This window comes from Echinops telfairi, unplaced genomic scaffold (genome assembly GCF_000313985.2).
Source record: "Echinops telfairi isolate 266 unplaced genomic scaffold, ASM31398v2 ScPeMD7_6;HRSCAF=24_1, whole genome shotgun sequence".
Taxonomy (NCBI): domain Eukaryota; kingdom Metazoa; phylum Chordata; class Mammalia; order Afrosoricida; family Tenrecidae; genus Echinops; species Echinops telfairi.
In genome coordinates this window covers 6,599,805-6,611,396 of record NW_022103903.1, presented here as the reverse complement: position 1 = coordinate 6,611,396, position 11,592 = coordinate 6,599,805, and positions in this window count along the sequence as shown.

Below are 11,592 nucleotides of genomic sequence, written 5' to 3'. Positions count from 1 at the left end.
CACTGGTCCTATAGGGCTCATCCGTCCTGGATTCCCTGTATTTTCAGTTCCTATCTGTACCAGTGTACCTCCTCTGGTCTGCCAGACTTGCAAGATCGAATTCGAGTCATGGTAGTGGGAGCGGGGAGGAAACATTTAGGAACTAGAGGAAAGTTATATTTCTCATCATTGTTACATCGCACCCTGACTGGCTCATCTCCTCCCGGAGACCCCTCTGCAAGGGGATCTCTAGTGGCCTACTAATGGGCTTTGGATCTCCACTCCGCACTCCCCCCATGCAGTGTAATTTTTAATTGATTCAAGAGCATCTAAGAATAAAAATAATAGTATGTAAGTTGCTTCTGGTTTGCATAGCTTATAATAATTCCAATAGCTTATAATAGTTCAGTTGATCATATTTTCCCAGATAGAATGTGTTCCTTATATCTTCTTAATGTGTTCCTTATATCTTCTTGTGGTATTTGTGGCATTCCTTAAACCCTCAGAATTTTTGTGGTCAACTTTTCCTTGATCATTTGATCACTGCTTATTGAGTGCTGACCCTGAAATCTGAAGCTGATGAACTAATGACCTGAACTATTTCAGCTTGATCAGAGAATGGAGTACTAGAAAATTAAATCCTACTGCAATGGTACTGCATTCTCTAGACATCTAGCTGTGATGTCCCCTGATCAGATGAGGTCACACCAGATGATATTCATAAGGCCATTTAGTTCATTCTGAAAAGTAACTTCTGAAAAACTGACCAGGCAACATGATTCATTACTCCATATCTCACCAGGGTTTAGTCCTCAGGTTCAAATCAACCCAGAGGTACCTCAGAAGCAAGACCTTGTGTTCTATTTCTAAAAAAAATAGCATTGAAATCCTGTGGAGCTCAGATCTACTCTCAATACCAAGTGCCAGAGCTGGAATGGACCTTAACAGCTATACACTTCTCAAAGAAAAGGGTTAATGCCTAAGCTGTTCCAAATGGCCCTGAATATGCAGAGAAAACTACTACAAGTCATTCAGACATTTCAGAGATGGAGAAGTGTTTGTTCCATAGAGAGTCAATCAGTCAAGCTGTTTGTTTAAAAAGTAGGTCCTTTGAAGTGCAAAGAAGAGACTAGTTATAAATATAAATTTCAATAATATTTAGTTATAAATATAAGCTTCAATCAGAACCCAAAACTCTAATAGTTATTCATATTTCTTTTGATTTTTATATAAATTTATATGTATATGTGTGTGTGCATGTGTGAAAGTCCTAACCAGAAGTTTGCAGATTTGAGTTCACCTAGAGGCACTTCAAAAGAAAGTCCTTATAATTTACTAAAATACTAGCAATTAAAGGCTCTCTGAAGCACATATTTTGACATCTGAGATTCATATTGGAGATGGCTTCAGCTCATAAAGACCCTAGAGCTAAGAGAGAAATGTATACTAGGGTTGTGAAGGTTAAAATATTCCTTGGAAGCAGAAAGTCTCATCTCTCTACTATGGAGTGGATTTGAACTGTCTGGCTTTCCTTTAGAAGTTCTACTCTTAGTAATTCACTATACTGCCGGGGTTTCTTCGAATGTCTCTAGTGCAGTGGTTCTCAACCTGTGGGCCGTGACCTGTTTGGGGGGGGGGGTTGTTGAAAGACCTTTTCACAGGGGTCATCTAAGACCATGGGAAAACACATATTTCCGGTGGTCTTAGGAACCAAGACACCACTCCTCCATCCATCTCCAGGCAGGTCTACCCATGCTATACCATGCTGCAAGACAAGCTTTCATTTATTAGAAATAAATATTTCCTAATACATAATTCTGTATTGTTTTTGTGATTAATCACTATGCTTTAATTATGTTCAATTTTTAACAATAAAAATACATGCTGTATATCAGATATTTACATTATGATTGATAACAGTAGCAAAATTACAGTTATGAAGTAGCAAACGAAAATAATTTTATGATTGGGGGGGTCACTACAATATGAGGAACTGTATTAAAGGGTTGTGGCATTGGAAAGGTTGAGAACCACTGCTCTAGTGGATAGAAATTCTTAAACCTACTCATGGTAGGTTGATAGGCTTTCCAGTATGCTTTCTGTTTATAAAAAGTTGGGATTCCAGATCCGTCTTTTTTTGTGTTTATAGCTTCTGTCCCTTAGAATCTATGAGGCAGTGATTTCTTGCTCATCTCAGTTATCCAATTGACTCTAACTCATTGGTTCTACGTATGTTATACTAGAACTGTCTTCCGCTGGATTTTCACTGACGAATTTCTGAAGATAGATTTAAATGGCTTTCTTTCAAGGTGCCTCTCTGTTAACTTTCAAATTGAATGGTGATACTCTTTATCATACTTTAGTCCTCAGTATGGCTAAGAATCACACCCACATTTCTTTTTTTATATTTATAATTGGGAGTTAAAACATATATCACAGCATTCCATAGTTCAAGCATGTCAAGCTGTAGTGCACAATTGCTACCACAGTCAGTTTCCGAACATTCTTTTCCTTCCTAGACTCCTAGATATTGTCTTTCTTTTATCCCCACCTCCACCACTGCAGTATCCCTGTCCCACACAAAGCTTTATTCTACTTTCTGTCCCTATAGGTTCATCAATAGGGTTTCACTTACTTTACGTCTTTCCCAGAGAGGTTTTACTCTATTTGGAGTCGTGCACCAGTTCCCTAGAGTATTGTGGGTTTGAGAGTCTTAAGAGAACTTACTTCTCATTTTTTTAAATAAAAATGTTAGTTTAGCATGTGATTAACATATCTAAATAACATTTCTTACAGCTCTTCATATTTTAATATCTTCAGGAAATTAAAAAATAAGTATTCCAGGGTTTTTCCACTAGATTTTAAAATTTAGTTCCTGTTTGTTTTATCATTGAGTACATTGTTCCAAAGAAAGGTGACAAAACAAAATGCTAAAACTATAAATTGATGCCATCGACACCAAAAGCAAGTAGGATTTTGCTGGAGTTTATCCAACAACACTTTCAGCAGTACCCTGACAGGGAACTGCCAGAGGTTCAGGCCGGATAAATACATGAACCAAGAATATCATTGCTGATGTCACATGGATCTTGACTGAAACAGAGAATACCAAAAAGATGTTTACTTGTTTACTTGTGTTTTATTGATTATGCCAAGGGATTTAACTGTGTGGATGATAAGAAACTATGGCTACTTTGAGAAAAATGGGAATTCCAGAAAACTTCATAGTGCTACTGTGGAATTGTACGTGGATCAAGTTGTGCAAACAGAACAAGGAGATACTGCATCGTCTAAAATCAAGGAGAATGTGCATCATGGTGTTATATTCATCCCATATTTGTCGATCTGTATTTTGAGCAAATAATCAGAGAAGCTGGTTTATATGATGAGTAACATGGCATCAGGATTGGAGGAAGCCCTATAACAACCTTATATATGCAGGTAACACACCTTGCTTACTGAAAGTGAGGAGGACTCGAAGCAGTTGCTGATGAAGATCTAGGACTGCACCCTTCAGTGTGAAATCATACTAAATGTAAAGAATATAAAAATCCTCACAACTAGACCCACAGTAACAACGTGATGAATGGAGAAATGGTTGAAGTTGTCAAGGATTTTTGTCTTGCTTGTATCCACAATCAATGCTCATGGAAGCTGCGATCCTTGATTGTCAGCAAGTGCTTCAAGTCCTACTCACATTCAGCATGCAAGGTTTGTCATGTGCATATTACAGGTTATTAACAAGCCATCCTTGAATACAGGTGTCACTTCTTTCTTTTTCATGTAATCCTGTTTCTCTATTACACATGCACACACACACACACACACACACGTCATAGATTGAATTATGTTCTTCAAATTACATGCTATAAATGCTAATCTTATATCTGAGAAAAAAAGAAGCCCTACTATTAAAATGGTTAAACTCGACTCCTAACCAAAAGAAAACAGAGTCAAACTTGGTGGTTGTTCCATGATCCTTGGTGGAATAGAGGCTACCAGGTCATGGTTCAAAACTATTAGCCACTCTCCTAAAAGTCAGTGGTTCAAAACTACTAGCTACTCCTAAATGGAATTACAATCTTAGAAACCCATGAGCATCTGCTCTACTCCATCAACTCTACTCAGAATTGACTTGATGATGACAGTGATTTTTTTTCTTACAGAATCGTTCCATGAGATGAAGGGCTGGCTATCTATTCCCATAGAGATGATCACTCAAGAATTCTGTGGGCCATTACCATTCTGTCATTCCGAGTCACTGTGAGAACCTTGTTTGCTGAAAGCGAAGAAGACTTGAATCAATTACTGATTGACATAAAAATGTATAGTCTTTATTAAGTATTACACTTTAGGGTAAAGAAAATTAAAATCTTCACAATTGGACTAGTAAACGACATGATGTTAAATGATCAAAATATTGAAGTTGGCATGAACTTCAGTACTGTGGTTCCAAGCCAGAACCCATGAAACCATCCCCTCCAGACGGCTAACTGTCTACAGGGAAATGACATGTATCAAATGGGGGAAGAGATGGTCTCCTCAAGCAATGGTGCTGGCGTACCTCGATTTCTATCTGGAGATGTAGAAAGCACTAACCATTCATCACTCTATATACAAAAATGAACTCAAGATGGGTTAAATACCCGAATGTAAGTCCTAGAATTATAAATATCAACAATGCAAAAGTAGGACAGATGTAGGAGCCCTGATAAATTCTATAAATACATGATCAAACATAAGGGAAAACACTCATATCAGATGACAAAATAGATGAATGGGATGTCCTAGAAAGAAGAAACATAATATGCATCAAAAGATTTCATCAAAAGAGTACAAATAAAACCTACACACTGGGGAATAATTTTGGCAACAGCATATTGGATAAATGGCCTAAACTTTAAAATCTATAGAAAATTTTAACACCTCAGCAAGAAACATATGATAATTCAATTTTTAAATGACAATTCAATTTAAAAACTGACTGAGGACATGAGAAGATGGATTACCCAAATGGAAGTTTAGTTGACCAACAAAGAATAAGAATATGGTTGTAATCACTGGGCATTTGAGAGATGCAAATAAAAACAACTATAAGAAACCACCGGACCCAGAATTGACAGAAGTTTTAAAAATCCGAAAACAACTAGTGATGGAGAGGTTGTGGAGAGATTCGAACCCTCAATGCTGGAAGGACTTTCAATGAGTACAATCATTGTGGAAAGTCAAATGAAACTTGCTTAAGCAATTGTGAATGGAAGTATCATATGGTTCACAATAATATTACTTCGTATAAACCCTACAGAAATGAAGAACATGGCATGTACAGATGGATACCCATGCATTCCCTTGCAGCTTTAGTCACAAGAGCAAAAAGAAACAATCTAAATCCCCATTGATAAAACAACAGATATATAAAGTTGGTACATATACACAATGGAATACTACTCATTTTTAAAGAATAATGATGAAACAGTGATACACTTCATGTCATAGGTTGCTTAGAGGACATTATGCTGAGTGAAGTTAGTAAAAACCAAAAAGGACAAAATTGTATGAGATAACTTTTTTAGGAAAATAAAAATTATTCCAAAAGAAACTGATTTTGATGGTTCGGTGTGGTACAAGGGGAAGGGTCTGAAGAGGAAACAATAGGCTACAGGGTAGAGAGGTGTTGACTTTAGTAACGGGTAAGATGATGTTCTATAAGAGGGCAATAGGAAAAAAAGGAGTGGGGACTGAGCAAGCCATTGGAGCTTCTTTTTTAATGGCAAATACAAAAACAATATGTGAACCTCTACCTAATTCACAATGCAAAAGAAAAGAAAAAAATTATGAATAGCAGTAGAACACTGTGAGATATGCCAAAAATCTCTGATAGTCTAGTATATAATTGAACCTGCTTGGGAAATGGTATATTTATTGAATGTTTGGGTCATTGCTCTTTGTCAAAAAAAACAACTCACTCTTATCTTTTTATAGAATGACTACCAGGTCATTTCCTCTCTCCTCCCTTACTTAAACCATAAAATCACTTCTCATACAATCCTCAATGCCTCTTAACCTGGATTTCAAGTGAAACATCTTTTGCCTCTCATGTGTTCTTGAATTTTTCCTTATTATCCAGAAATTATTCTCATTTTTCTTAATCTTTAAGCCCATATTTTAATATTTAATTACTTTAATCTCATTTATTTACAATAATATCAATTACTTTAAAATCAATTAGCTTATTTTAAAGTATTCTATGTCTTCTTATTTCCTGTTCCTGATGCAGCCTTTATGGTGCAATAATTCATTAATTCATTGCTAATCAAATGACTAACTTTCAAATCTACCCAGCATTTCCATGTGGGAAATATCCTGGCACGCTGCTCTTATAAAGATTACAGCCCAGACAACAAGATGGGATCATTGTACTCTTTCCCAGGGAAATCTCCCTGCTTCAAAGTGACTAAACACTACCCAATAACAACAAAATGCATGTAATCAAGTTATCTTTTTCTCCCTTAAATTCGCTAAGTATGTATATAACATTTATATTTATGTATATGTTATATACGGGAATGTAACATTTTGGTGTGTGATAACTCCAATTATTAAAGCATTTTATGCATTATAGTATATGTTATTTATTTTAGATTTCTCCCTTAGGTGACTTGTTTGCTTGTGTGATATTTTTTTTCCTGTGAGATTTTAAAATTTTATGGAACTTAATCTTTGGTAATTTTTAAGAGCTCTTTAACCTGAGTAACTTCAGATAGGAGTAACTTCAGATAGGATTTGTATTTGCTTCTCTGACATGGCTGAGGACATTAATAACCAGGACAACTTTACATATTTTATGTTTTTTTCCCCAGAACCCAGGGAGCATATTGGGATTATATATATATATAATATATATAAAATTATATATATATATATATAAATTTAGGATTTTGAATTTCAAACATAATTGGTTATTTTGCCAAGTTGGGACAGTCAACCCAATGAAGTTTATTTATTGTTGTGTCATGTGCTGAAGGTGTACCTCTTCGAAATGTACGGTTCCTAAAAGTTTTCTTCCTTGTCTCTACGTCCTAGTTTTGTATAACAGTTGTCAACTCCGAAGCCCTAGTCTCAAAGTTCAGCAAAACGTCCACAGTGAAAACCAGCTGAAAGACTCCCTTAACAAAACACAAGATTCCTGAGTTCACTTCATTTCGAGATTTTTGTTTGTTTTAGTTCGGTTTTCAGTGCATTTCAGCAAATTGTTTACAAATGTTTTTGAAGTCACTTGGTTTTTCTATCATTTTAGATGTTTAATCCGAGAGATAAATTCAGGGTATATAAGTTGGCATACTGCTAAAAGTATAAGTTAATTACAACCACTTAATCAGTGTTCATCTGTTTACTTTATCTTGCATATGACTTATAAGAAAAGAAATCATTCTCAAAACATTTGCTCTCCACCTAAGCCCCTGGCATCAGCTCCTCATTTTTTCCCCTACCTCCCTGCTCCCACCTCCCTCATGAACCCTTCATAATTTATAAATTATTATTTTGTTATATCTTGCCCTGTCCGAAGTCTCCCTTTCCATCCCCCAGGGAGGAGGTTAGATCCTTGTAATTGGTTTCCCCTTTCCAACCTCCCCCCCTCCACCATCCCAGTCGCCACTCTCACCACTGGTCCTGAAGGGGTCATCTGTCCTGGATTCCCTGTGTTTCCAGTTCCTATCTGTACCAGTGTACATCCTCTGGTCTAGCCAGTTTTGTAAGGTAGGATTGGGATCATGATAGTGGGGGAGGAGGAAGCATTTAGGAACTAGAGGAAAGTTGTATGTTTCATTGTTGCTACCCTGCACCCTGACTGACTCGTCTCCTCCCTGAGACCCTTCTGTAAGGAGATGTCCAGTGACCTACAAATGGGCTTTGGGTCTCCACTCCGCACTCCCCTCCTCATTCACTGTGATTAGTTTTTTTGTTCTGATGATGCCTGATCCCTGATCCCTTCGACACCTCAAGATCTCACAGTGCTTCTTCCATGTGGGCTTTGTTGCTTCTGAGCTAGATGGCCGCTTACTTACCTTCAAGCCTTTTGAGAATGATGAGGGCAATGAATGTACAAATGTGCTTTACACAATTGATGTATCTATGGATTGTGATGAGTTGTATGAGACCCTAATAAAATGATTTAAAAAAACAAAACAAAAAATAATTAATATTGAAACAAATTAATTATGACTACTATTTTACATAAAGCTTTATAAATTTTCACCAATAAAGAAGAGAGTGAATATAAAATTCAGGGTTTAAGTTAAAAAAAAGAAAAGAAATCATGTTTCACTTACTCAAAAATACTGTCCAGCACTAAGCAGAGTCTGGCATACAACATCTGTTGTTCTTATTGTTATGTGCCATGTAGTTTGCTTCAATTAATAGTGACGATATGTACATATGTACATATGTACATATGAAGGATCCAGTCCTTTGCCATATGCCCAGTCCTTACTATGTTTCAATATGTTGCTGTAGTCACTGTTTCAATTCATCTAACTGAAGATTGCCCTCCTTTTTGTGGATCACCTCCTCTGTCTAGCATCATGTCCATATCCAGAGATGTGGTCCCTCAGGATGGCTGTATAAAAGAAGCTGAAGCGCACTCGAATGGCACGTCCTTGAAAGCAGATTTGCTCGTTTTCCTAGCAGCCCATGCACGTTTAACACACATTGCCATCACCGGAAGTTGATCTCAAGTCTTCTTTGGTCTGCCTTTTTGATTGATCAACTTTTGCATGCCTGTAGCTAGTCAACAGCATGTGATATAATGAGTGTCCTTGGGTGGCAGATATTATTATTTTAGATCACAGAGTATTAGATGATCATTTAGGTCACAGATTATTAGATTAGAATGCATGCAGCTAGTCAACAATGTGGTATAACGAGTGTCCTTGGGTGGCAGATACTACGTTCCGCTTCACCAGATTATTTTAGGTCACAGAACCAACTGCCCTAGCACCAGTCAGGCTGCTCCTCTGCGTATTTCTTTTACATTCCTCCTCCCATTCCAGTGACATGTTTTTCTTTCTGAATGATGAGTGAGATCGCCAGTGTGATGCAAATCCTATGGGCTAGTTAGGTTGATTTTGCCAACTAGGCCTTCAGAGGAGCATGTGGGCAGAGGTTAATCAGGTGGCAGTTTGATTGGAGGGTGACCAAGATAAGCGGTTTATCAGAATGTTTTGCACAATGGGGAAACTTTTGACATAGGAGCTACAGAAATATAGAAGTTTACAAAGAAAAACCCTCAACTGAGGCAGATACGTTTAGGGCATGTGTGATTGGATAATATTTAGAAAGTTGTAGGTGCTAAGGTCTTGGTTTACCCTTTGCAGGGGTTCAGGTTATTTACTTTCTGATGGAAAAATGTGCATTTGGTAGATCTCTACTTCTGTGATATGGCGGTACATAATAGTATATGAGAGATACACAGATCATAATTTATTTTAAGGCAATATTGACTTTTTGATAAAAAGCAAAATGTATTAAGAGTGCATTTCTACTTCAATAAATATTAATGTTCTATTTCCCTGTGTGCTATTGACAGAATTAATCCACTAGAAAAACCAAAGAAAATTTTGCAAAATAAGGTTTTAGTTGCTGATAGTACACCAATGAATGTGATTTCAGATCTTACTTGTTTATATCAAACCATTTCCTTTACTACAAATGCATTCAGAAAAGATCCGTACATCAGAACAAGGATCTGAGAGATGGCCATAAAGCACATCTTCATAGACTAGTTCAGGAATTGAGTGGTACATCAGTAGTGGGGATTACAAAACAACACACCACTGAAGCAGGTTATGTTGGGAAGTAGCAACACAATCTAACAAATGGGTTAGCCGAGAGTCCTAAAGGAATCTGTGCCTTCGTTGTCTGGCAAATATAGTTAATGCCCTAGCAGACACCAATCTGGTGTTCAGGAAATTAATGTAGTATTTATTTTATGCTGGTGGCAATTTGTAATCCAAACACTATTTCAGTGTCTGGAATCTGCATTATTTTTCTATAACCATTGAACATTTTGAGCACAGATCACAATCTATGATAGAAGAGTGACAGGAGAGGGTGACAGAAAATTGTTTCTTCAGATAACGACATTGTTATACAATGTCAGCACAGTGATGAACACTATAAGAACACAAGGTAAGAGAACCCAGACATAAACCCAGTCAAACAAGTTATTGAACTAGGGGAAAACTGGAAGGAGGATTTGGGTATTTGCAAATTATTAGAAATTTATCATTGTGATTTGAGTTGTTGATCATGATCAAATTCCATATTGTCATTGATAACTGAAACATTTCCTTGAAGGTTTCCCCCTCTCACATGCTTGTTCAGATTATATCTCTGAAAATTTTAATGTTTACAGTTAAAAGTGAGATTAGAGTCTGAATTTGTGTTTTATGTTTCCCCTTATTAATGTGGATGAGCCCTGCCTCCTATAACAGTGTTTCTTATTGTTATCTTCTTCCTTTTCCATTTCATTCATTTTTTTAATCAGCCAGAATAAACATGTAAGCTAGAATAAGTAAATTCAGGTAGCTTCCCTTTTTAATCTACAGAAAAAATTTTCATTAAGTTTACAGTAATCCCTAAACTGTTCCTCATGTGTCTGGTTTGATTCAGGCCCAGCTATTTTTCATGGAATTCTCAGTTTCCCTTGCTTACTGAGTTCTATTGTAATTCATAGTCTACACCCAGCTATTTTTTTACTCAAAATCACTGCAATCCCTAGTTCTTGTGACTGGCTTTATTCTGTCACTTTTTTGGCTCTAAGTCAATCCTATTAATGAGAATTCATTTAACATTATTTTTCAGAAATATATTTCTTGACATTCCTGTTCACAGTGTGTTTCTGGTTCACATGACCTCTTAAAGTGTTGAAAATCAAGGAGGTTACTTTGAGGACTAAATTACACCCAACTCAAGTCATACTATCTTCAGTCACATCCTATGCAGGTGTGCTAGTCTGGGTACTTTAGAGAAACAAATCCACAGAAACTCATGTATAAGAGAGAGTTTTATATAAAGGTTATGTGTGCATCCCAACCCAGTGCTGCCCAAGCCTACAAGTCTAACATTAACCCATTAACCCATATGTCCAATATAAATTCACAAAGTCCTTCTCCATCTCACAAAACCAGACGCAATGATGCCCACTGAAAGTTTGTAAGCAAACCATTTCATGCCTTTATCCCCCCAATTTTGAGTATCCAATTTATATACTGCCCACTTACATCAACCCAGTTCTCTGAGAAAACAATCATATTTTTTGACACGAAGAGTCTTCATTCCAGTTGGAGCCTTGTGAATTCTGCATCTATAAGCAAAGTCAAATCTGGACAGGCCATCCATAAATTCAGCAACACTATGCATCAGTTCACAGCCTCAAAAATCTCCATCTGGTCGGGTTCTGGTCAACTAAATGTGGGCTGCCTCACAGCCTCCACAGGGTGCCCATTGGTCTCCTTGCCTTTAGACCATGGGTTCTCACCAATACTCAACAAGCCTACCCCCCTCATGCTAGGGCATGAACTTTAGGCCAGTGAACCTGCTCTCATCTCCTCT